The 23198-nt window shown below is 45.7% G+C and overlaps 1 protein-coding gene across 6 annotated transcripts in view; it reads right to left on the bottom strand.

Annotated features, from left to right (window-relative positions):
* LOC119453945 (nuclear distribution protein nudE-like 1) overlaps positions 1-23198 on the bottom strand; it is a 169128-nt gene that overhangs the window by 44813 nt on the left and 101117 nt on the right. The window lies entirely within an intron of this gene.

Here is a 23198-nt window from a genome sequence, read left to right as displayed (position 1 = left end):
GCATTAATACTTCTCATTCTACCTGTTCACATTTCTCTCTACCTCTAGGCGCATTTACTACTGCAGGGTGGCAGCTTCCAGACTGACACAAAATATGAAGCCACATGCAGGCGCTGTGGCCACAAATAGGCGCTGTGGTCACCAAGTGACCACAGCGCCTATTTACAGCTGTGGCAAAATTCTTGGTTTTCGAGGTGAGACAGGAGCTCATAAGTGACCAAAAAAAAAAAAAAAAGTGAAGCGTTGCCAGTGGCCATTCACGCAGTCTCCAGCAGGTGCAGACCAGGTTGAACGAGAAACCTGAAAAGCCAATTATGACCACGGCAGAACAGCAGCAGCTTCAAGTGGCCAATCTGAGCAGTCAAGCGTCCCTTTAGTGCAAATTAGGCGCCCCTCCAAGGTAATGAAATTTGCTCCCTCCCACAAGGCCTGCGTGGCCCAAGAGTGGCTGGCTTCTGCAGCCACATCACGTTCAATGCGAGGTCTCAGTTACAAACCTGCTGCACTGCCGCTGTGTACATTAAGGGCATCACTGAAAGGGAGACACGACACACACACTTCATGCTAAATACTCGCTGCTACTGTGGAACCACTGCCCAATATCAACACACACACCGTTCAGTCCGAGCATGCAGCCGTTATTAATTGATAATTTAATCAATAATCACTGAATCTGGCAATGGTTGTATTCAACAATCTGAAGAAAACTGGCATAAAAAAAACCATTGATTAAAAATTTGAAACAGAAACACTGAGCCTTACCTGAAATATTCATAATGCAAAAAAGGTAAGGTGTGCACACAAGAGAAGTGGATAACACAAACACCGACTATCAACTGAAGGAAGCTCTGGAATGGTAGCACCACGTGTCAATCGGGTACACGTGCCAGTCTACGCGAGAGGCATTTGATCTCTTTCTTATGTAAGGCTGACTCACGCATGCATTTCCACCATCATTGATATGCCAAGCCTCGACCATCAGACACTTCATTCCTATGCCTGTACAGTATCACGCATTCATCTAACTCAGGCATGCAGTTACATCTTGGCAGTGTAAGGAAAGATTGGAAGGCGATCCCCCGGTTAACGACCTTTTATGTTCCATTAGCCTCCGATTGATACACAGCCCTGTTTGCCCTACGTAGAAATGGCCAAAGCTAAAGGGAACTTTATGTACCACACCCATACTACAGTTGTAAAATTGTTGTTCTTGATGTGCTTCACTGGACAAATACCTGTTCTTTTTTTGCCTTTCACCTGTTCATTTTTCCTCTGCAAGGCAGCGCATATCTTACCTAGCTTATTGGTAGCAGTAAAAACAACATTAACATCATATCTACTTGCAACCTTCTTAAGCCTGTGCGATACTGAATGAATGTAAGGAATAGCCACGACTCTTTTCTTGCTATTATTGCTTTCTGCAATCCCTCCATTCCCCGCGAAATCGACTTCTTTAAGTGTTGAGCTACAGTGGCCACTGGCACGCTAGGATAACCTGCTTCAAATAGGTGCCGGACCTGTGCATTAAAACTTGGCGCTCATTTTGTGCACGCATGATCTGGTGAGAGAAGACTTAAGGCACGACATGGCAATTCCGTTTTTTACTACTTTGGAATGCTTGGATTGAAAGTTTAACAATGGCTTCAACGATCTAGGGGAATACTGCCAACACACGTGATTTTGTTCGAAGACCAAGGAAATGTCCAGAAACTGTATTACGCATTTCTGAGGTAATTCCTTTCTAAGCTTTGTTATTGCTACTTCTATATTGTTGCCACTTGTAAATATTGTTGCTACTTCTGAAGCAAATACCTGGCGCAGCCTTGTACACAATCTTGTGACAAACAAAACGTTGGTGCCAATCCAAAGCCCCCCGCTTTGCATGCACCACAGCTTTCTCTATACCTATGGTGTGGCCATTAGAATGAGGTGCAAGAGGTTTACTGCTCTTTAGAACAAGAGAAACCAAAGCAAGCTTGCTTGTCATTCACCAGTGATGCATGAATCCCGAATTAAGTAAAGCCCTACTTGTCCCGACTGTGTCCATATATAGGTCACACAAGGACACCAATGTAGAGGCAAGGCTGAGACAAGGTCCACATGATGCTGCTTAATTTTTTTACTGTGCACCAAAAGAAAGTGCTACATACTTACATATAATAATAATAATAATAATGTGCTTTGGGGATTACAGCCTTTCATGGGCTGCATTGGTACCCGACCCATGCCTCATTAAGAAGCTGGGTTTGTACGTGGCAAGGATGCCTGGACAGGACGACGGCATTTAAATGGAAAGCCAGACCACTCATACACAAAAAGATGCAATTAAATGAAAATTTAAGGCCACGTTTAATCAATGCTAACGCAAGTGCAAAGTAGTACAAATGTAACAAGCGTTGCTCGAGCAACATCCGTGTCACATTCATCTTTGGTAAAAGAAGTTGGAAATGTTGCAGATGTAGCAAGCAGGAGCTTTCCTTACGGATTTCAATACCGACTTCGTTTGCGTTTCAAACAGATCAGTGTCTAGAAGAATGGCAAAAACACAAAGGGCATCATGACTCAATACAGTGCACGCAGAAGGTCTAGACATGACTGACAGCACAACTCGGCATGCCAAATTGAATTCATGGTGCAGGCAGGCCTGTGCTGACAGTGGTCAGCTTTCACTCGATGGCATGGGAGTCCTCTAGTCATAATGTGAACCTGTCGTGCTGTGCGCTCTTAAATTTGCCACATTTTGGCACGTGTTTCAGTATTAAATACATGCCAGCATTCCAGTGGCACTTTCCTCTCCCCTTACTGCTCTATGTTCGTTGCTGTCGGAAAGGTGTAGCTCCTGCCTGCCTAGTGTACGTGCTCAAGAAACGTAAAATAACAAAGAAAAAAAAAAGCTTTTGCGCACAAAGGAACGAGAACCCACAGTGCCACATCTATCAACAACACCTGTAAACACTGCAAGTCCAGTGTCAAGGTGTGCGGAGCAAAAATGCAAGTAGAAAAGGAAAGAAAGAGTGCCAAACTATTAGCAAATTTTATTTATGATACAGGCAGAGAGAGCAAAGTCCTATGCACAACCTAACAGACTACTGCACAGGCATATCTAGAATCTGAAACTCGTCTTTCTGGAATTTTACGTGCCAAAACCAGTTCTGATTATGAGGCACGCTGTAGTGGACGGCTCCGGATTAATTTTGACCACCTGGGGTTCTTTAACGTGCACTACAACGCAAGCACACGGCCGTTTTTGCATTTCGCCTCCATCGAAATGCGGCCGCCGTGGCCGGGATTCAATCCCGCGATCTCGTGCTCAGCAGCGCAACGCCTTAGCTGACTAAGCCACCGCGGCGGGTAGAATCTGAAACTCGCCATTGTACAGTGAGACAGAAGGAACATACCTACACACTCAAAAAAAAAGCTGTAGTGTTCCTGAAACTGCACGATACGTTACGAAATGAGAGATTAATGCTGACCACGGCCTGCGGTTCTTTATAACATGAACCTAAATCTAAATACCGAGCACTGTTGCATTTCATACACATCAAATGTGACTGCCAAGACCAGGAATAAAACCTGCACAGAAGAACCACCAACATTGGCCCTCGTTTTTGATATAATATAAAATTCCGTGCCATCATATTCTTCTGAGGATGCCTCCAGAGCATGCTACACAACCTCAATGCAAGGGTGACCCAGCTTGCTCTTAACCGGGAGTACAGGGTCGTCCACTCTTGGGGTGAACGCGGCTCAGTGTGGCCGCGCCAGTGCTTCCGTCGTGGCCGCGCATCGAAGCGAAGCGGCGCACATTTACCTAGGGGAGGTGATTCGCGTCGTCTGCTACAGCGCTGGAGCGCGCCGCTCTAGCTTTGCTGTGAAGTACACTTCACAAAACGTAGGCGATCGAGCGGCCAATGCGGCGTCGAGGGATAGCGCGTTTCACTAGCTGCAGCATTTTCCCGCTGGTTTTGTCTACAACTTCTGACCAGCCTGCTTAGTCAATATGCGTAAACAGAAACAAGCTTCTCAGCACATATACGACTAGGCGTTTTTTTGTATGAGGGTAAAATAACAGATAGGTATTGTTTGCGCGCTATTTATTAGGTTGGAAAATGTCACATGCATATTTTCACTAAACTTTAATACTTTGATCATTGTGGGGTATACGTCCCGAAGCGACACATGGCCTCTGTGTTACGCCGTAGAGGTGGGAACCGGATACATTTGGTGAGTACGATGCATTGATTTATATATATATATATATATATTTTTTTTTTTGGGGGGGGGGGGGACCTAAATGTGAATACCGGCACAATAACGCTAGTTACGGACAAGCCTTGCTGTTGCCGCCATGGGGAAGTCGCCGGCCTGTGTGTCAGCCAAACGTGGCCGCGATGATGTAACCGGCGATCATGACGCCGGCCCGGTTTCGTCTGCCGACTGCTTGCTGGTGGTCGGCAAATGGGCCGGCCATTTGCAAAAGCCAAATCCGGCCCGATCCAGATGGCTGAGGTTAGGCTGTCTACTTTTTAACGGGCCATGGGCATCGGCGTGGTCTGCCGCCGGCCGAGGTCATTTTTTTGCTTGGCTCATGCTGCCCTCTCTTATCAGTTTACGATGCTGATACTACTCTGCTGCCCACGACTGCTCAACTAAGTGGCTGGTTGCTCACAAGTGAAAGATTCTGGGATGGTTCGTTAAAGCGAAAGACACAGGAAAAACGCTCCTGATGGGTTCTCCGGATGCACTGCACCAACAGCTTAACAGTAAAATAAGATGGCACCAGCCTAATAAAGAGCGTGCAAACAATACCTCTCTGTTCTTTTACCCTCATTTAAAAAAAAGAAAAAGAAAAGCTAAGTATTTTATGCGCAGAGAAGCTTGTTTCAGTTTATGCATATTGACTAAGCAGGCTGTTCAGAAGCTGTAGACAAAACCCGCGGGAAAATGCTTCAGTTAGTGAAGCGCGCTTTCCCTCGATGCCGCCTCGACTGCTCGGTTACCTGTGTTTAGAGAAGTGTACTTCACAGCAAAGCAAGAGTGGCGCGCTACAGCGCTGTAGCAGACGACGCGAAGCGCCTCCCCTATGTGCCTGTGCGCCTGCACAGCTTTGTTTCGAAGTGCGGCCTGGCCGGTAACACTGGCGCTCCGCGGAGCTCGGCCATGCTGAGCCGTGTTCACCCCAAGAGTGGACGACCCTGTACATCCAGTCGCCGATCGGTATGGGCAATGTGTGCCTTCCAACAGGTCAGCAGTATTTCATATATAGTATCACCATTCAACACGAAATGTGGGACGCAGCACAGTTCCTTTCACATGCAACTTGACTTAGTGTCGAAACACGGGCACAAATCCTCCGCGCTTATTAGGTGCAAAAAACATCACTGGCGCACTGTTTGCCTTTTTTGGCTTGTGGACAAGTTTGCAAGTTATCACCTGTGGCCTTTTTTTTTTTGCACGAAGTTGGGCCTACTCAAACCTTTCAGCTAGGGCTGAGCATCTGTTACAAGTGTTCGCCAGGGTAATCAGATTTGTTAATTTACATTCGTGACCCAATAAAATAAAAACTGGTGAACTGTGCACAATAATTAATTGTGCAAATGTACCAGGTGATCTATTTAAATACCAACAGGCCCAGGTAGCTACTTGGGCCTGTTGATATGCATGTAGTACAATGTTGCACATAAAGGACACAAGAAATGCATGCGCATGGGACACACAAGGCGCAAACTTACAACTTTATTTCAGAAAGCAGCAAGTGTATAAAAAGGGTCACAATCTTTCCAAAATAAAATTGTCACAAGTTTGCACCTTCTGTGCCCCATCATTCTTTCTTTTGTCCTTCATGCGCAACATTGTACACACTTATAGTATAACCCCTCAACCGCTTTGGACGAGCACTGCTTGTCTTTACTGAACCATTCTCGTAGGCTCGAGATAATATCTCCTTTTGAGCGTTCTGAACAAGACACGCTCGTCTGAGGGCTAGATGGTGTGTCGCTTTGAAGATGGCAGCACTGGGCAGGCTTTTTTTTTTATCAACGGTAGTTTCACATTTCTTTGGGGGGTAACTCGTGTTTCAAAAATGGCGTCCGGTGGAGGCGATGCATGCTTTGCTGCTGGTCCGTCATCACGGAAAAGAAGCCTTTCACCGTTGCCCAGAACATTGGATGATAACGATTCAGACACCGAAGTAGTGTTCGTTTCTGGAAGTGAAAGTGACAGCGATGACTTCGAAATTAGCAGTTCATCAGATGAAGACTGCTCAAAAGACACTATTGCGAGTGTGCGTCATTGGTGACGCATCAACATGACATCCCCACGAAGCTTCCCCGGTTTCCGTTTTTGGGTCTCCCCATAAGGCGTTCATATAACATCGCCTGGTGACTTCACTTGATAGAACTTTCTGAACTACACAGTTGCTCTGTTTTTTATTGTTGGTTACCAGCAGGTAGCTGGCCTCCTTTATCATGAGCAATAATAAACTTTATTATGCTAATTTGACTTTGTATGTGCTTGATTTTTTTTTCAATATTGAAAACTTGCTTCTTAGAAGAAAAATATTCTATATAAAAAAGCAGTGTGGCCATAGAAATTGTCAAAATAATAAAACAATTAAGGAGTTAAATGAAAACAATTTAGCTGATGTGAGGATGCCTTCTCTACTACTTCTCCTTTCAGTGCGATGGACACTGGATGAGCTCTCATAGCCGTTGCAGTTTGTTTGCTAAGTAACTAAAATGCATTAACTTTTCAGTTTAAGTTTAAGATTTGACGGAAACCCGCCTGGTCGGGATAAAATACTGCAAAGGGTATAAAAACCCGGGGTACTACGCCCATCCAAAGTATAGATTTAATGGAAAAGGACGTTCTGGCTCCCACACCCTGTTCACAGTTTTAAAAAAACATTAGGAGAGTTGACTTAAATAGGCTTGAACGCGTGACGCAGGTTGCCATCGCTCCTGTTCACAGTGTGTGGTGTAGTCTGAATCATCACGAGCGACTCAAGACGAAGGTGTCTCTCTGGCAAGAAGCCAGCCTCCCACAGGTCAGCAGGAGGAGGCCTCACAGGGGGCCCATAACTCGGCTGCACGACAGCATGCATGTTTCGCATCTGACCAACCACAAAAAGTGGCAAAAACATTCACTTTAGGAATTGCGAAGAGCCATTCTCAGCTACAACTGATCAAAAGGGCAAGATGAGTTTTGTACAGCTCAACTGAAAAAACAAAAAACAAAGGACTGACTAAGGAAGACAGAGGAGGATGTCTTCTTCAGTCCTTTGTTTTTCCGTTCAGTTGTTCAAAACTCGTGTAACCTATCAACCAACTAGCTCGTTTAAACACTATTCTGATCGAGACGGCTTCTCTAATTCATGCATCGTCTCAATGAAGAACACACACCCTTGCATCTGTGCTTCTACATGAATTCTGCATAAGAAAGGAGGTACTCTAGGCCCTATCTGCATTGCGCACCTCTGATCCGTGGCAAAGCATACATCATCCAAACTGACTGGCATGTACACGACCAAACCATCAAGCACAAAGCTGGGTCACACCTGGGCAGTGTAGCGCTAACTTCACAGCACTCCCAACTTCGGAAGAAGGTGTGACGTGATGGCACATGAGCCAATTGTTTATCAAGGGAAAAGGGTGACACCCTTCCTTCAGTCTTAAGCATGGAGTAAGATAAGACAGGAGCACCGAATCTGCTCGTCTGGAAGGGACACATTCTGAAACACCGGCTCCTGCTTCACGGCGTGTTCGCCAGATGGCGCTACGAATGATGAAAAACTCTGCAGCGGAGAGGCGGGCCCAACAAACCGAAGGAGCAAAGGCGCGGAGACTTTCTCGCGGCACCTGCTTGTCAGCTGCTCCGCGCACGCTCTGACGCCTGTAGCGCGCATAGCTCTTGCGGTTCACGGAGTGACGTCAGTTAGCAGGCGAAACAAGTCATGTATCACTTTATTTAATTTATTTTATACAGGCCAAATGCAGGGCATTTGTCAGGTGGCCTACATGGAACTTTACAAGGCACAGGAACAGAAAATAAACAAAGATGGGAAGAAAAACTATAGCAAACGGTAAGGCGATATAACGGCAGATCGGGAGGTCTCAAGCAATGACAGACGACAGCGAAAAAAAGCTTTTATGCAAGAGCCGACGTTTATCACTCTTTCTTTATCTGAGCACACATAAAGTGCTAAGATGCTTCGCTTGCTTCTTTGTTTCTCGTGGTGCTTTTCGTGTCGCCCAGTTCTCTTACGAGCAGAATCGCCACATTCTCATTAAACATAATAATTGGGAATTCCTGCCAGTGTTTCCTGCTTATTATTTCACAAGAGAAGCTCTGATTATGTGTCTGCATAACTGGGGGAATCATCTCGAAGGCAAGGCTGAGAATTTACAGGGTAGCCAGCCGGTATTTACACTGGCTAACCTCCTTGTCTTTCTTTCCCTTTCTCTCTCTCTAAATTATGGCATGTCTCTGGACAAGGAAAGGCACCTGCACTGTGTGTAGTTGTAGACAAATTTAAATTGAGCTCCTCTCGTCCTTCCGCATTGACGTCTCCTGGTTCCTCCTGGCATTCAGCATCATTGAGCTACGCCAGGCTTCCCTAAACAAATTGAAGGAACGGCTGCGCTTCGTAGTCGAGGCACTTTCTTTACATCGCCTTTGTCTTTGCTGAAGTAACTATCAAAAATAAGCTGCATCTTGAAGTGTCTCACACATATTTTGTCCATTGCTTTAAATGCTCGCTTACTTTCAGGAATTTTTTGACGCCACTGGTGCAGTAGTTGAAGATCAGATGGCGAAGCGAAGAACGAAAACTTCTCGCGTCCTTTGCCATAACCAGATTTACAGCTGGGAACAAAACACTGTCCTGTTGCTCAGCCTCTTCACGCACAAGTATCAAGATACCTTGTTCCGTCAGGCATGAATAAACATATCTCAGACATCGTAAACAAAGCAAGGAAGACGAAAATTTTGCACCTTCGCTTCCGCGCAGACGTAGAGGAGTGAAAAACAAGTACTTCTGTTGTGTCTTTTTGTACGGCATCATTTATTGTCTGTTTCCTCTAAAGACATCTAAAAATGTTTCGTATGCGTGCATAAAAGCGCTACCGCGTGTTTATTTGCGATTTATTATTTGTGCGCATATATTTTTTGTGTTTGATTGCTGTCAAATTGAGACAGCTGAGGGTCACGTTTGTAGCAGATGACACGCTCTGCGGGTGCCGCGCTGCCCGTTCTGCGCCGCCGGTCTCCGCCCCTCAGCGCATGCGCACATGGAAGCAAGCTGTTCAGTGTTTTCCATGTGCCTCGACAGATGGCGCTACGCGATGTATAATTTGCGTTGCACGGTTTGTCCCGAGCAAATGCGTTGCGCAGCGGCAGAGTCGGCGCTCCTGTTTATCTTACTCCGTGGTCTTAAGAGAGACATGGCTGTGCAATAACGTGTCGTGTAGCTTGTGATGTTCTGTTTTCTGGACAGCCACATCCAGACAAACGAGTTGCGAGCTTGGCACTCTTTCTCCCCGCTTTCGCTTACCTTTTGTCGCACACACTTTCACAGCGATGTGCATCCCCCCCCCCCCAACACACTTCACACTTTGCTAAATTGCAAGTACGCAGTACATATAAGGAGATGAAATGTACTCAAGCAATGGGAAATGGAGCAAGTACCAATACACAAATGCAAATTGACACTTGTGAGCTCACAAATAAACGGGCATTTAAGGAACAACTACACATTATTGTTCAATAACAGTTTTTCATATGCCACACATTGCAGCTAGACCAAAGCCACTTTCTACACGGTCATTTTCTTTTTTTTTTTTGCGAGTTAACATCAATGGGCAAGAATCTTCCTATGGCACCATAACAAACAAGTGAGCATACAATTCAGCAAGCTGTGCAAGTCAACAACACACCTTTTTTAATAAACAACACTGCCCGAGAGGAAATGCAGTGCACAATGTGGGTCTCTGCAGTGGCTGTTCGTAAGTGCAAAGTACAGGCATGAGGCAGAGTGAAAGAGTACGCAAAAGCTTTTTATGGCAACAGACCCACAGTGTCATAGAGGCTTGTCAAGACAACGAATGTTGCTTGTAAAAGTATTCCAATGGAGAAAATCTGCAAATCTCTTGCAAGATGCACTAAAAAAAAAAGGGGGGGGGGGGGTCGTTATTGCATAAGCTTGTGTATCCTTTTGCAACATATAACACAGCTGACTGGAACAGTGTTTCTCAACTCACGGGTTGTTAAATAGCTAGACTGATTGTTTGGGCTTATGTCCTGAAGCAACATTGAGGCTATGAGAGGTGTTGAGGGGCTGGATCAATTTTGTGCCTTTTAGTTTATCCTGCAAATTGTGCAAGAAATTTCTGTCTGGGTTAGCATGAAACTGCTTGCTTAATGCATCTTCTGTTCAAGGCCTTCGCTATTTGCTGTTTACAACTTGCATGTGTCGCAATACTAAGCTGCTAGGTCTCGATAGTGCAGGTTAAGTCCAACGGTAAGTCCAACGGCGGTTGTACGGCAGGGCAACACAAGATGGACACTGTGCGGTGCATGTCCACTCCTCTCATGCTCCTAATTAGTATATGTTTGATAAATAAAATCAAAAGTAAACAATCTTCGTAATATATGACCTCTGTAGGGGCAAGTTGAAATTTCCACCACATTTGTTTCAAGATGCAACAACCGCACAAACCGTGGGACCAATCCACAGCAGTGGCATTGTGCAACCGAGCAAATCATTGGCCACTACATTTCGATGAGAATAGAATGCACTCGTGTGCTTCAATTTAGGTGCACGTTAGGAAACCCCACTGGCTGAAATTAGTCCAGACTATGGCCTCTCAAAGCCTATGTGTGGCTTTGGAATGCCACAATGTTTCTTAAGCCAAGATGATATTATTTACATCAGAAGGGGCTGCAAGCTAGGTCTGCTGGAAGATTATGAAACAGCACAACATCAGAGGGTTAGAGCTGATGTTGTAGTCGACAGAGCGGCCTCGCTGGATCAGTGAATGAGGACTCTAGCAGTACAAAGCAAGTCATTTTGCAAATGGCTGCATCAAGAAACCTGCTGTTAATTTAGGCGCAACAAATCTTGCACAATGATCAAGTTTCAATGCTGGGAGCACCAATCCAACTGGACACGAGTGAGCACCATCGTGGTGTGCCGAGAGAAGGTCAAACGAGTGCCGACACACAGGTCCAATGCACATGAACGCTTCACAAGTATGGTAGTATCATGACCGCATGCAAAATGCCGGACCAGGCGCTATGGACATTATTGGGAACAATGAATGCGCAAGGCTTTTGAAGCATTTCCTAAATCCACAAGTTGGATCATACACGTATCAGTGAACCCTACATAACAGAGCGTGCCACGCTCTGATGCACTTGGTGATGACTGTGTGCACGAGTCACTATGCGAATAAACATTGTGGTCAGCGCTTGTGTCTCCTCCTGTCCCATTTAAAAGCCTTCGCCTAAGCGTGATGGGACAAAAATGAGCATAACGAATAATGTGCCTGAATAGCCTCTCAAGTCACGAGCTGCATCACGATAGTGCAGATAAACAAAATTTCTCGCCAATAAGACTGCACTTTTTGCCCCCTTCTCTCTCACTTGCCATTGTTTCTAGCATAGGGTTAGTCATAACCACAATCGTGACCACAGAAAATGTTGCACGGTGCCTCCCACGTTTAGAATGCACGATTGTCCACCCTGGACTTAACCTAACAAATCGGGTACCATCAGTTGTCGGTGCATTAGTGACACCATTTCTAGCAACTTTTCTCTGTGAGTGTGTTGCGTACATCATCTTATCCAAGCATTCTAAAACAATATTTGCGCCACATACCGTCGAGCATAAAACTTCTTGCTTATTAGTAAAAAAATAAACAGGATTTGCATCCTCCATATGGGACTCACACCTGTATTGCTTTGCTAATGAGCTTGAAGCTGTCCAGAACTGTGCTGCTGGACTTCTTCATATTCATACAGCATCCACGAAGACTTAATCTGCCATATCTTTCTTTGTCATATCTGGAAAACACCATTTCTATTACAAGTTTAAAATTCCAGCACAACCCATCTCACGATGAATGTCGATTTTAACGGGATTAGCATTCAAGAAATGTAGCGACACACTGTCTGGCCAGGTCTGGACATCTAGCCTCGTCATGTGTTGCCTCCGAGGTGGCACAGGTGAACTCGTTGGGCAGTGCTAAATCGCCGAACTTGCTGCTGCGCTTGAGAAAACTATGTGACACTGCTTTGAATCTGCCCAGTGCCAGAGAAAGTTTTAAGAGACTTTTAAGAGTGTCGTAAAGAGGATAGGTAGATGAATGAATGAACAAAGTGGCTGAATCGTCTTAAACCTTTGAGGGTAATTGAGTAACCATAAAGTGACAAAAAATATTTTCTGTAGGTAAATATGCATTGTTTATTCATGAATGCAAGTGGAATTGAATAAATACTTATGATAAGAATAAAACAGTACATACAGTGGAATAGATATATTCCGATTAGGCACTTGGGCAGTAGTCTGCACTAAAGGAATTGCCAGAAGAGCAACCAGCATGCATGTCTATAGCGTAATCGAACCGTGGACGTGAGCACATGCAAAAATCTTTGTGTGACCGCAAGAAAAACAAATAGAGTCAGAAGATTGTAGTAATCCTTCGCACAATCGCCAATGAAGGGCATCGCGAGTCAGAAGAAAAGGAATGCAGGCATGGCAGCATCATTCGTATAGTACACCAGCATCGTTTGTATACACCAGCAGCCGCCTGTGAAGAGATATGTAATCGCACCCCAGTGAGCAATAAACGAGTAAGCAGTGACTATTTGAGAGATCAGAAACCAGATAAACATCAGTTTTAGTGAGCTCAACAAATGGAAACAGCCTGCAAGATGAAAGCAAAACTAACAAACCCTGTACCTGCGCATGCGTGAGCAGTCGCCGACATGCCGGCATAAACAAGCAGTGGAATTAAAACCAAGAGACCAGGGAGCGAAAAACATTTTCTTGTGTCCACACAGGGTGGCAGCACTTGCTGGGCATCAAAGAGGTGAAAAATTGGTGTGTTTTGAAAACATACAGACGGCATCATAAATATACAGCATCAACCATTTGGGACTTGTTCGCAGCACCGTATGCTTACGGCATTGACGCTCGAAGAGCTCTGTTAAATTGCATCACAGCCCCTTCATACCTTCACAGCCTCTCCACGCATTGGCAATTTCCTTCTAGTAGAAGTGCCCGGTACGGCAATTTTCTTCAGGCTGCCAGGAGCAGTCTTCCTGACACCACATTGCCACCTGTTCAACAATGTTTGAAAACTAACTGCCCTATCTTTGTGCATGAAGGTGCATGTTGCTAAGTAACCCACCCTTCTTGCGAGAGTTGTTAAGGTACTAAAATGAAATCAACCAATTCAACCAAAGTGCAGACTACACAAAACCTGTGGTGGCAACGTGGTATCACGAACCGCTCACGTCTGCACCAGTGGCACGTCTCGCCAAGTTTCCAAAAGGTAAACACAGACTTCATGCAGTTTGTAAATCCTATGGTGCAATCGTCTGTGCTTGAATTACCGAGGTCAGGCTGGGCCTTCGTCAGGTGTTGCAAAACACCTTTAGCCAAATCTTCCTCTGTTTACAGTGTATACTGTAAACCAAAATAATAAGTTATTGTTCGTTTGTTTATACTGTCACATTCTGGAAGAACAGCCAACCTTTAGTTGATAAAGGTGCCGAGTCCAAGTCTCATTCGCCACAACACCTATGTTAGATCCAAAGTACCAGCTGAAAAGTTTACCGGTCAGGCCTTTTGCGGCACACAGGGACCTTATCACCTGGTTAGTAATCAACTTGTCGATGGCAGTAGTTGCAGTGTCACACATAAATGCACTGTTGTTTTTTTAAAAAGATACGGACACGAAATCTGAGGATTTTACGAAAATGCTGAAAATGAATCCTCAGTGTGTGATTACGCTGAAAAGAAGTAGTCACTTTGCTCATTTTTGAGCCGATGGCTTTATTTTTGGCGTTTTTGTGAGCGCGCGCCTCGCCGCCAGACCCGCGGGCGCTGGAAGGCGTGATGTCACGACACCCTCGTCGGATAGCCAGCCGGCCGGCTGCGGTCATTCGAAGCGCGCCAACGCCGCCATCGCGAGCATGGATTCGAGTTCTGGTGCCTCTACCAGCGATGAGTACACATCTGAAGACGAGCACCATCCCAACTTGGCAAGAAATATTACCACTTATGGTGATGAGCCTTCCGCGTCAAGCGATGAAGAGCAGGCAGCCGTGGAAGTGCCGGTCAGGTTTTCGCGAACTGTAGCGCGAAGATTTCGCTCTGCACCAGACACTTTTTCAAGAGCACACGCAGGCGAGGCAGCTGCAGGGTACTTCAGCACTGCGTGGATGACTGAATAGTAGTTTATGCCGTCGGCATGAGTAACCGCTGCGAGGTATCAGTACCTCCGAGACTCTCACGTCTACTTCACCAGCCGACCGACAAATGGCAGCATCTGTCTGGCGTTCTGCCCAGTTTTTTCTGCTTTTAGCCTGTGGAGAAGCAGAGCTGTGTGTGTGTCTGATCTCGTGAGTCACGCTCGCTAGCCATGTATTGTTTTACTATGCTTTGCCAACATTTTTAAAGACATTACTGCCTTCATGCCCAGTCTCAGGCATCTTGCCCCAGCCTCGCCCTCACACTGCTCAAGAAGGCTGCAAGTGAACGAAAACAGTACCGACATCTTCTCGCCTCCTCTTTTCCAACGCGCTGATCATTTCTGCCTTGCATTTTTGTGACAAGAACGATGGCACAGTGTCTGACTTAAAGCGTTGCCTTTTGAGCGGCATGCCGAGGCTTTTCAGCACAGCTGGGCTGGTCACATAATCATCGTCGATGAAGTGGTCCGTGCAAATGAAGCCATTTTTTAGAGGTCTCCAGGCTGTGCGTGATGGCTGACAGGCAGGTATCCAAAGTTTAAGCACCTTCTCGTCTCTGGGAAATGTGTGCGACGGCATGTCACGATCGACGATGCTGTTGTAACAGCAATGTCTGGGCATTTCCTTCCGCCGCGACGAATGCATCAATACCAACCGACGACCACGGGAAGGCGCATGTAAAACGCACCACCTGCGTGGAGCACCGGCGGGGATAATGTTACGGACGGACCACGTGCGAAGATCGCCGAAAAGGGGTTAAACAAACGCTGCAAGTGACCGAGACCCCTGGAAACACTGCGGCGACTGTGGCCGACCTTGGCCGCGCGCACACGCGGGTGGGTGTTATGAAGTCAAATTTCAGCTTTTGCCGGCGGCCGCTTAGAGGCAAGGTGCAACAGAAAATTAAAAAAAAGGATGTTTCTCGTTCTTTTTTTCAAAGCAGCTTGTTGTATTAGTCATTTTCAACAGTTCAACTTTTGTTTTGACGCAAAAAACTACCCGCCAACTTTTGTGTCCTTATCTCTGTAAGTTCATGCGAGCGTTTGAGCCTCGGTGGAGCTGCTTGAAGAGCTCGGCATCTTGGTCAAGATGATCAAAGTTGTCACAATGGAGCATTGCTTCCAGCATTTTCTGAACTTCACGACCGTGAACAAGGCAAAACAGCATGTGGTGTCTTACATAGCGGTGCAAACGCTATGTACAGCCGTAACTCATCCCACGTCTTGTGCTGTAGATGTACATTACATAAACAACATGTGTCATCGTTTACATAAACAGCATGTGACCGAAAGACAGGTGCACCTGCCTTTCAGTCAGGCCATTTGTCCGCGGGTGATAGGCAGCCGTCTCACAATGCATCGTGTAACTGGGTTGGAAAACATCTGCAATGAGCCTTACGGCAAGTGCCGTTCCTTGGTTGATATTAACACGCGATGGGGCGCCATGACGCAATACAATGCTCTGTGCAAAAATTGCATAACCTCGGAAGCAGTGCCTCGAGGCAGAGTCTTTACTTCAGCATAGCGCGTTACATAATCTGTGGCAATGATTATCCACTTGTTTTCTGAAGACGACAGAGGAAACAGGTCGAGGAGTTCCATACTGACTTGGTAAAAAGGTCTTCAAGGTGAGCCAATGGGTTTCAGTAATCCTGCAGAGATCGCAGCTGGTGACTTCCAGCACTGGCACTCACGAGAGGCTTGGACATACCTTTTAACACAAGTGGAAAGTTTCGACCAATTAGTACGATTTTCGATGTTATAGTTCAGCGGAAATCCGCTAGGTGGAGATAAGTAATTAAAGGGAAACTGTAAGTTCCCCTGTAGTTTCCCTTTAATTACTTATCTCCACCTAGTGGATTTCCGCTGAACTATAACATCAAACACTTGCCTTTGCTTCGAGTTGTCGACAAATTCGACTTCGCCCTGCCATCTGCTAGCCGCCTGGTTAGCTCAGATGGTTGAGCGGCTGCCCCGGAAAGGCGGTGGTCCCGGGTTCGAGTCCCGGACCAGGACGAATTTTTCTTCAACTGCGAGGCTTTCTTTCGAGGAACCCGGTTGGGTTTCCATGGTAGCAAATTGCTACATTTGGGTGGATGTCTCAGTTTCCCTTTAATTTAGTACGATTTTCACTCTCGCAAAGGTTCTGGTGTAGCCTAAGTGGCCAGACAGAGGCTCGTCACTTCGTTACGGAGCTCTCCTGGTACAACCAAAAGGTAGGTTTTGTTGCTGGCAGGCATGTTCATTTTATGCAAGATGCCCTGTCGTAAACAAAAGGATGACAGTCCACGAGCTATTTATTGGGGTAGAGATGCATTGCAACATTCCAGATATTCGATTATAGGTCGTAATTCCTCATCTGTGCCCTGTTGCATGGAGAAATCTGTCATGCTTACAGCCCTAAGAAAAAGTTGTCGCAGTTTCACCTGAAAGGCGATAGCAATTTGCGATAGCAAATTTGAAGAGAGCTATACGGAGTAATGATAGCAGCTTTATCAGCTGTATAAACTTGGACATGCAGCAGCACCGGCAACACGCAGAACTGTTGTCGACGCCGTCGGCGTTTTGCCCGCGTTCGCTCAAAATGCGTGCGGCGTTGGTGACTGTTGCCGGAGCCTCTGATATAAATAGGCACCTGGTGCCGCAGCTAAACGTCGCCTCCCTTCCCTCCCCCCCTCCCCCACGGCCTTTCGCGCGTCGGAAGAAGGCACGTTTGCTCTACATATATGGTGATTGTAGAGGAGGAAAGAGACGCCTACTTCTGCAGCCCTTAAGGGAGCACAGCGCAGAACGCGCGTTTGTTCTCCGCCGTGCGTTCACTCCCCGTGAAAGCGCGCGCCCCTCGTGCCCTTTCACTTGCACATACAGCATTCGGCGCGCGGCGACGATTTCATCTCCATTGACGTCATACGGAACCTCACGGCGATGGCGACGCCGACGGCAGAAATCTGCTTTTGAGTGTCCATATAATTGCTATCGCAATAAAAAGTGACAGACCTGCGCGGCACACGCAGCACAGTCACAGCGTAAGCTGGCGGAGCAGCTCAAGAGTAGCTCCAATTTCGGCACCACGCACAACAGGGTCTTCGCGGCAAAGTCTCTTCGCCTTGTTCTGACGAGAACGATCCGAACTGTCTGCCCGGCGTCGACGGTGAGCTGCGGCTTGTAATACTCTGTGCACTGTGTCTGCTAAGCCCGATGATGCCTGGTTGTAGCCGCGCATGTAGCTCTACATTTGCAGGCGCTTTAACTAGATCGCGCCACCATTCTGGCGGAGGCTCTGGATCGCGTTGATTGCGCGCCTCTTCTGAATCGCATCTCGTCGTCTACGCCTGCCTAGGACGCGTTTATAGGACATTTTTCCGCTACCTGATAGCAAGCACTTGTGTGGCTCAGTGGTCACGCAGTGAAGCCCGGGCTCGATCCCGGCGGGAACCGGGTACTTTTTTGTCGCATTTCCGGCGATGGCGGTTACGGTCACTGGACACCATCGCGAACCGAAATCGCTATTGGAATGAGCCTATCACAGCTTACGCTATAAAATGCTGTCGTCTTCAATGTCTTAATTGGCAGGTTCAACAGGTGCACGTGACATGTCAGCGTCTTCGTGTGTGCGCCTGGATTTGTACATGATGGTCACGTATTCCTGCAGGTGTAGGCTCCACCATGCCAGTAGTGCAGAGGAATCCCGTAAATTCGCCAGCTAGCACAACCAGTCGTCATCTGTCACAACCTTGAATGGGCGGCCGTAAAGGAAAGCTCGAAACTTTGCAAGTGCCCACATGACGGTAAGGCACTTCGTAGTGGCATAATTAGACTCTAAACACAATAGTGTGCGACTTGTGACAGCTCTTTGAATGCTCTCCTGCTGTTGTGCGAGTACTGCGCCCAGATCCACGTTACTGGCACTTCAGTCTTGGCCTCTTGGTCAAGGTGGCCAAGGACGGGCTCCAGGCAGGGCTTGCTGAAAGCTGCTGCTTGTTCAGAGCTCCAAATGAATGTCATATCATCTCTAGTGAGACGAGTAAGTAGTTCAGCAATCTTTGAAAATTGGTTTTAAAGCGCGGTAGAACGTGCACAGACCCAGGAAGTGTTGGACACTTTTCTTACCTGCAGGAAAAATGACCACAGCGACAGTTTTCTGAGGATAGGGACAGAAGCATTCTGTGCCGACGACATGGCCCAGGGACTTGAGTGCTTCATAGCCAAAGTCATTTTTGAGACTTTGGTGTAAGGTTAGTCCAAAGTCTCAGGTTAGTCGATTGGATTGCCTTGAGTAATATTTGCTGTAGTCGGATAAGATGATTGGAAAAGCTGGCTGAAAAAACAACAACGCTATCTAGGTAGACGAGGCAGCTTTGCCACTTCAGGTCGGCCAGTAAACTATCCATGATCCATTGGAAAATGGCTGAAGCAGAGCAGAGACCAAACAGAACTCGTAAAGGCTGTCCGATGGTTTCATTCTCAGAAAGCATAATTGGAACGCAGAAACTGCTATGTTTCAAGTCAATCCACATGCAGAGACAAGCCGCATACTAATATAACATACTGGCATTACATGGTGGCTCAGCACCCATTACAAAACTTGCATAGACAGTGGTGACAGATTGTAATACTGTAAGATACTCGGCAGTAATCGAAGCTGAAGCTAAGCCTAAATAAGAGAAAGCTCTGAATGCGCCGATACAGCTTAAAATAATGTTCCTCAGTTTTTTGATAGAAGAGTGAGAGCTATAAAAAACAGGTCAATGTGACGTGTTCTTTGCGCAGGTAACGGCTGCAAAGGTCGCGCTCACGGCGGGACAAGTGGAATCGTGATGTGCGGTCTCATTAAATACTAGTAGCAAAGTGGTGCAACCACATCAGCTAGAAAGGAAAGCATCATAGTGTGAACACTATGCCCGCTATGTGCATCTTTTCACTTGACCGACCAACTTGCATTCTCTGAATAAGTGCAGCCGAGTCTGCACGTGGGCTTCAGAAACTAGCACTCACGAATGTATACTGGAAGTTTTTTTTTTATGTTTACCTAATTTTTAGAAATTGCCTGTGGCATGTAGCACAAATCTACTCGCTGAGCTAGATAACTTGAAGAGGTGGACTCGCACTACAAATCAAAATGCGCACTAACAAACATTTTAAAGAAAAATGATTCCACTAACAAACATTTTAAACTGATTACCTAAGTGCACATATTGCAATACAAAAATTGAAGCCATTGATTTCACAAGGCACAACCACATAAAACGAATTTTAGAACTAGCACAGGTTTCAAAATAAGCGTAGTCAAGCTAGCCGTAAAAATGCAGTTTCACTTCTGTTTTCAAGAAAACACCTTTTTATGCATTGACACTCTAAATTTACTGGAACATCAATGCATTTCGTCGCAAAGTTCGGGAATGCAATTCTCGAAACTAGCGTCATCCATATGGATAAGACTTTCGATGTCACCGCCTATAATTCTTGAATTGCGATATTTGCCATAAAGTAGTTTGTTTATAAGTTAATTAGAGAGACTTTGTTAATTAGTAATATGTTAATTAGTAATACATTTTTATTTTTCATGCAAATAATGTCCACCTTGGAGAGTAATCAAGCTCAAGAAGTAAAACTGACTAATTCCACAGAGGAATGTTAAAAATTCTGTTCACACACACACAAAAAAAAACATCTTCAAACACAACGTTTATGTGCCTGTTATTTTGTGTAGACATAAATTTCTCAGAATAAAGGCCCAACCGCATGCACGCGATATTCAAGCGACAGCGACTAGCGATGCGACAGGCACACCTGTCGGGCTGTCGTGTCGCGGCGTGGAGCAACCACATGAACGCGACATCGCGAAAAAGAGTAGCGACGAATTTACATTGTTGTGAGAATAAATGTTATCGTGCGCGCGTAAGGAAATCTCAATTCTATCAAAAGGTCAATGTTTTATCTAGACCTAGCTAAAATATGCTATCATCCCCAGTGAAAATCCGTCCCATACATCCCCGGTGGAACTGCGTCCCATGCCGCCAGCGTAAGGTGCCGTGGTGCCATCTGTTGAGTAAAACTTAACACTTTCTCGGCTCTTGGTGGCGTCTCAGGCCTAACAGCCTCAAAAGAAAACAACCGATCTCAATAATAACGACAAGAGAGCGCCGATACTTATTCTTCAGCTAGCGATGAGGTGAAGCGATAACTGATTGTACTATTTATTTTTTGCTGTCACAGCAGAGAGCAAGTTGCAAGAGCGAATTCAGATCGAAGTGGGCAGACTGATTGCTGCCATGTTGTTGTGCAATCGCTGTCCCCAGCGGATGTCGTCGCGCTGACTTCCGGGCGACAAGCGATATTTTCTGGCTGGCCAGAAACCGGCGACACGACCTGCGACAGCGACGGATAGCCCTTCGCGACGGCAAAACCTGTCGCTCGTCGCCGTCGCTCAAAAATCGCGTGCATGCGGTTGGGCCTTAAAGCTACTGGTGTATCATTTGTTGTTTACTGAAACTGCACTTCTGTGTCGGCAAAGCTGATTTCATGTCAGTCATCTGCCATTCGCATCCGTGGCCAAGTGGACACTTTGCAAGCTTCAGTGTGTTTTCAATATGCAGATAACTATCCAAGCAACCAGAAGTTATTCCTGCTAAATTTTAAGTTGCGAGTTATTAATACAGCATTGTCTTTTTTATCAGTTCACAAATATTTTTGATTAATGCAACTACCATTAGAATGAAGACTTTGCCAGTGAACTCTGGCCTCATGGGCTTTATGGGAATGTCATTGGCTTGCCGTGATTACTGGCTCAAGCTATCCGTTTAAAAGACTAGATGAAAATTTCGTGTCGCTACTAAAGAGTAAGTGATGGCATAAACACACACAGAAAGAAAATGTTGTCAAGATGAATTTAGGCATTATATACCCACTGCAAACAAATGCAAAAAAGCACTGCAGCTACAACAGAAATGAATGTCTGGCTGAAAAAGAAAATAAAAGAAAACAACTAGAGACAAAATAGTAAAGAAATCTAGAGGGGACGCGAAAAATGCTCCTGAAGTTCAGTGACGTTGTGCTGATCATGCTGTTTGGAAACATGGCCAATCTACACATTCCTGTACAATTACAACATGCATGACGGCATATAGCAAGTGTTACAGCTCTGCTATGTTTACTGCAGAGGCTCACATATTCGAAGGCTCACATGCGTAGGCATGCATGACCAGAGCCTATGCAAAGCCTCAGCCTGCTGATCAAAATTTTGATCAAATAATTACATGCTCGTTTTCCAAAACCGCTGCATCATCAGCACACATTCATTGTGAAAACCATGACGAAAGACACGTGCTTGGCATGCACACCATGCTAAGGGCATGACAACAAAAAATGAAACTGTTTTACCAGCAAAAGATCTGAAAATTGATTATAAAAATATCACGCAATGGCAGCTGAACACATAAGTAAAAGCTTCTCAATAACAAATGCTGAGCCACATATTTCTAAGCACACTGCCAGGTAAACTAAGAGCTTTATGGGCGCGTAAAAATAATGTTAAGAGTCAGAGAAGCTTGTGCAGGAAATGATATCCCACTGCACATAAAGCTGGCAGGTCTGCAATCTTGTGGCCTTAACACTGCCAAACAATATGCTAATGAGAATCAGCAATACTGACAACTTCGCTGGGTTGCAACTCATTGTGTGACAGCACGAAAAAAACAAAATGAAAAATGAAACGAAGTCGGAGAGGCTTGGCACAAATGTTCCTGAGCATGGATCAGTTACCATGACAAGGAAATATCGAACACATTCTGAGAAAACATGAAGCCATTTGTGGTCACTAGCAATGCTAGGCAACAATTTCGTAAAAAATTTTTTTTCCTTCTGATTATATGTAACTCAGACAACAGTTTGGGTGTTATGAAATTGAAAGCGCATTACACAGACAAACGCTTTCCTTAACCCTTGCACACAACATCAGTATCTCAAATCATTGGGGCCCAAGAAAAGTTTACCTGATGTATCTTATCGATTTTTGGCATGCAATGCTTTTATTAAGCTGCAATGGCGTTTTGAAAGTTTCACGAGTTTCCTTTTAGTTTTTCGAAGACTACGACTCTGTGCTTAAAGAGCATGCTGACCATTCATGTGAGCTAGCTGCTCAAAGATGTGCAATGTCATGTTAGCACACCCACTCGCCCCAGCTGGCCCTACTTCTGCAATAGCTTGAAATTTCTTGAAACAACAATTGTCTACAAATAGACGAGTGGAAGAAATGTTAAATGCAAAGTCACTGATGTAAATTGAACATAACGAAGGACCAAGTACAATAATGTGAGGCAGTGACAGTAGATAGACAAGAAGAGAATCAACTAGCATAGACAAACTGTGTGTGTGTGTGTAGGCAGCTACGTACAGTATAGACCGCTTATAACATAACTGCTTATAGTGCAGGACCGGATATAGTACAGTCTTTTCAGACTCCCGTTATTTTTCCTATAGCACTCCTTGTATACACGTATCGCTTATAGTGCAGTTGCAGGAGACGAAATACCGGTTACAGTGCGGCTGCCTGGAAGTTCGGCAGTGAACCGAGACGGCGAACGCTCCCCTCAAGCCGCAAATATACTCCAACGTAACGCGAGTGTGCATGTCGAGCTCCGTGACATCAAAGTGGCGAACAACTAGCGCGTCTCGCGCCGTCAGGCGTGTTCCAATGTCGCTGGCGCACGAATAGCTCCGTTCATA

The sequence above is a fragment of the Dermacentor silvarum genome, chromosome 5 (assembly GCF_013339745.2).
Source record: "Dermacentor silvarum isolate Dsil-2018 chromosome 5, BIME_Dsil_1.4, whole genome shotgun sequence".
In the NCBI taxonomy this organism is placed as follows: domain Eukaryota; kingdom Metazoa; phylum Arthropoda; class Arachnida; order Ixodida; family Ixodidae; genus Dermacentor; species Dermacentor silvarum.
This window is presented reverse-complemented; position numbering and strand designations above follow the sequence as displayed.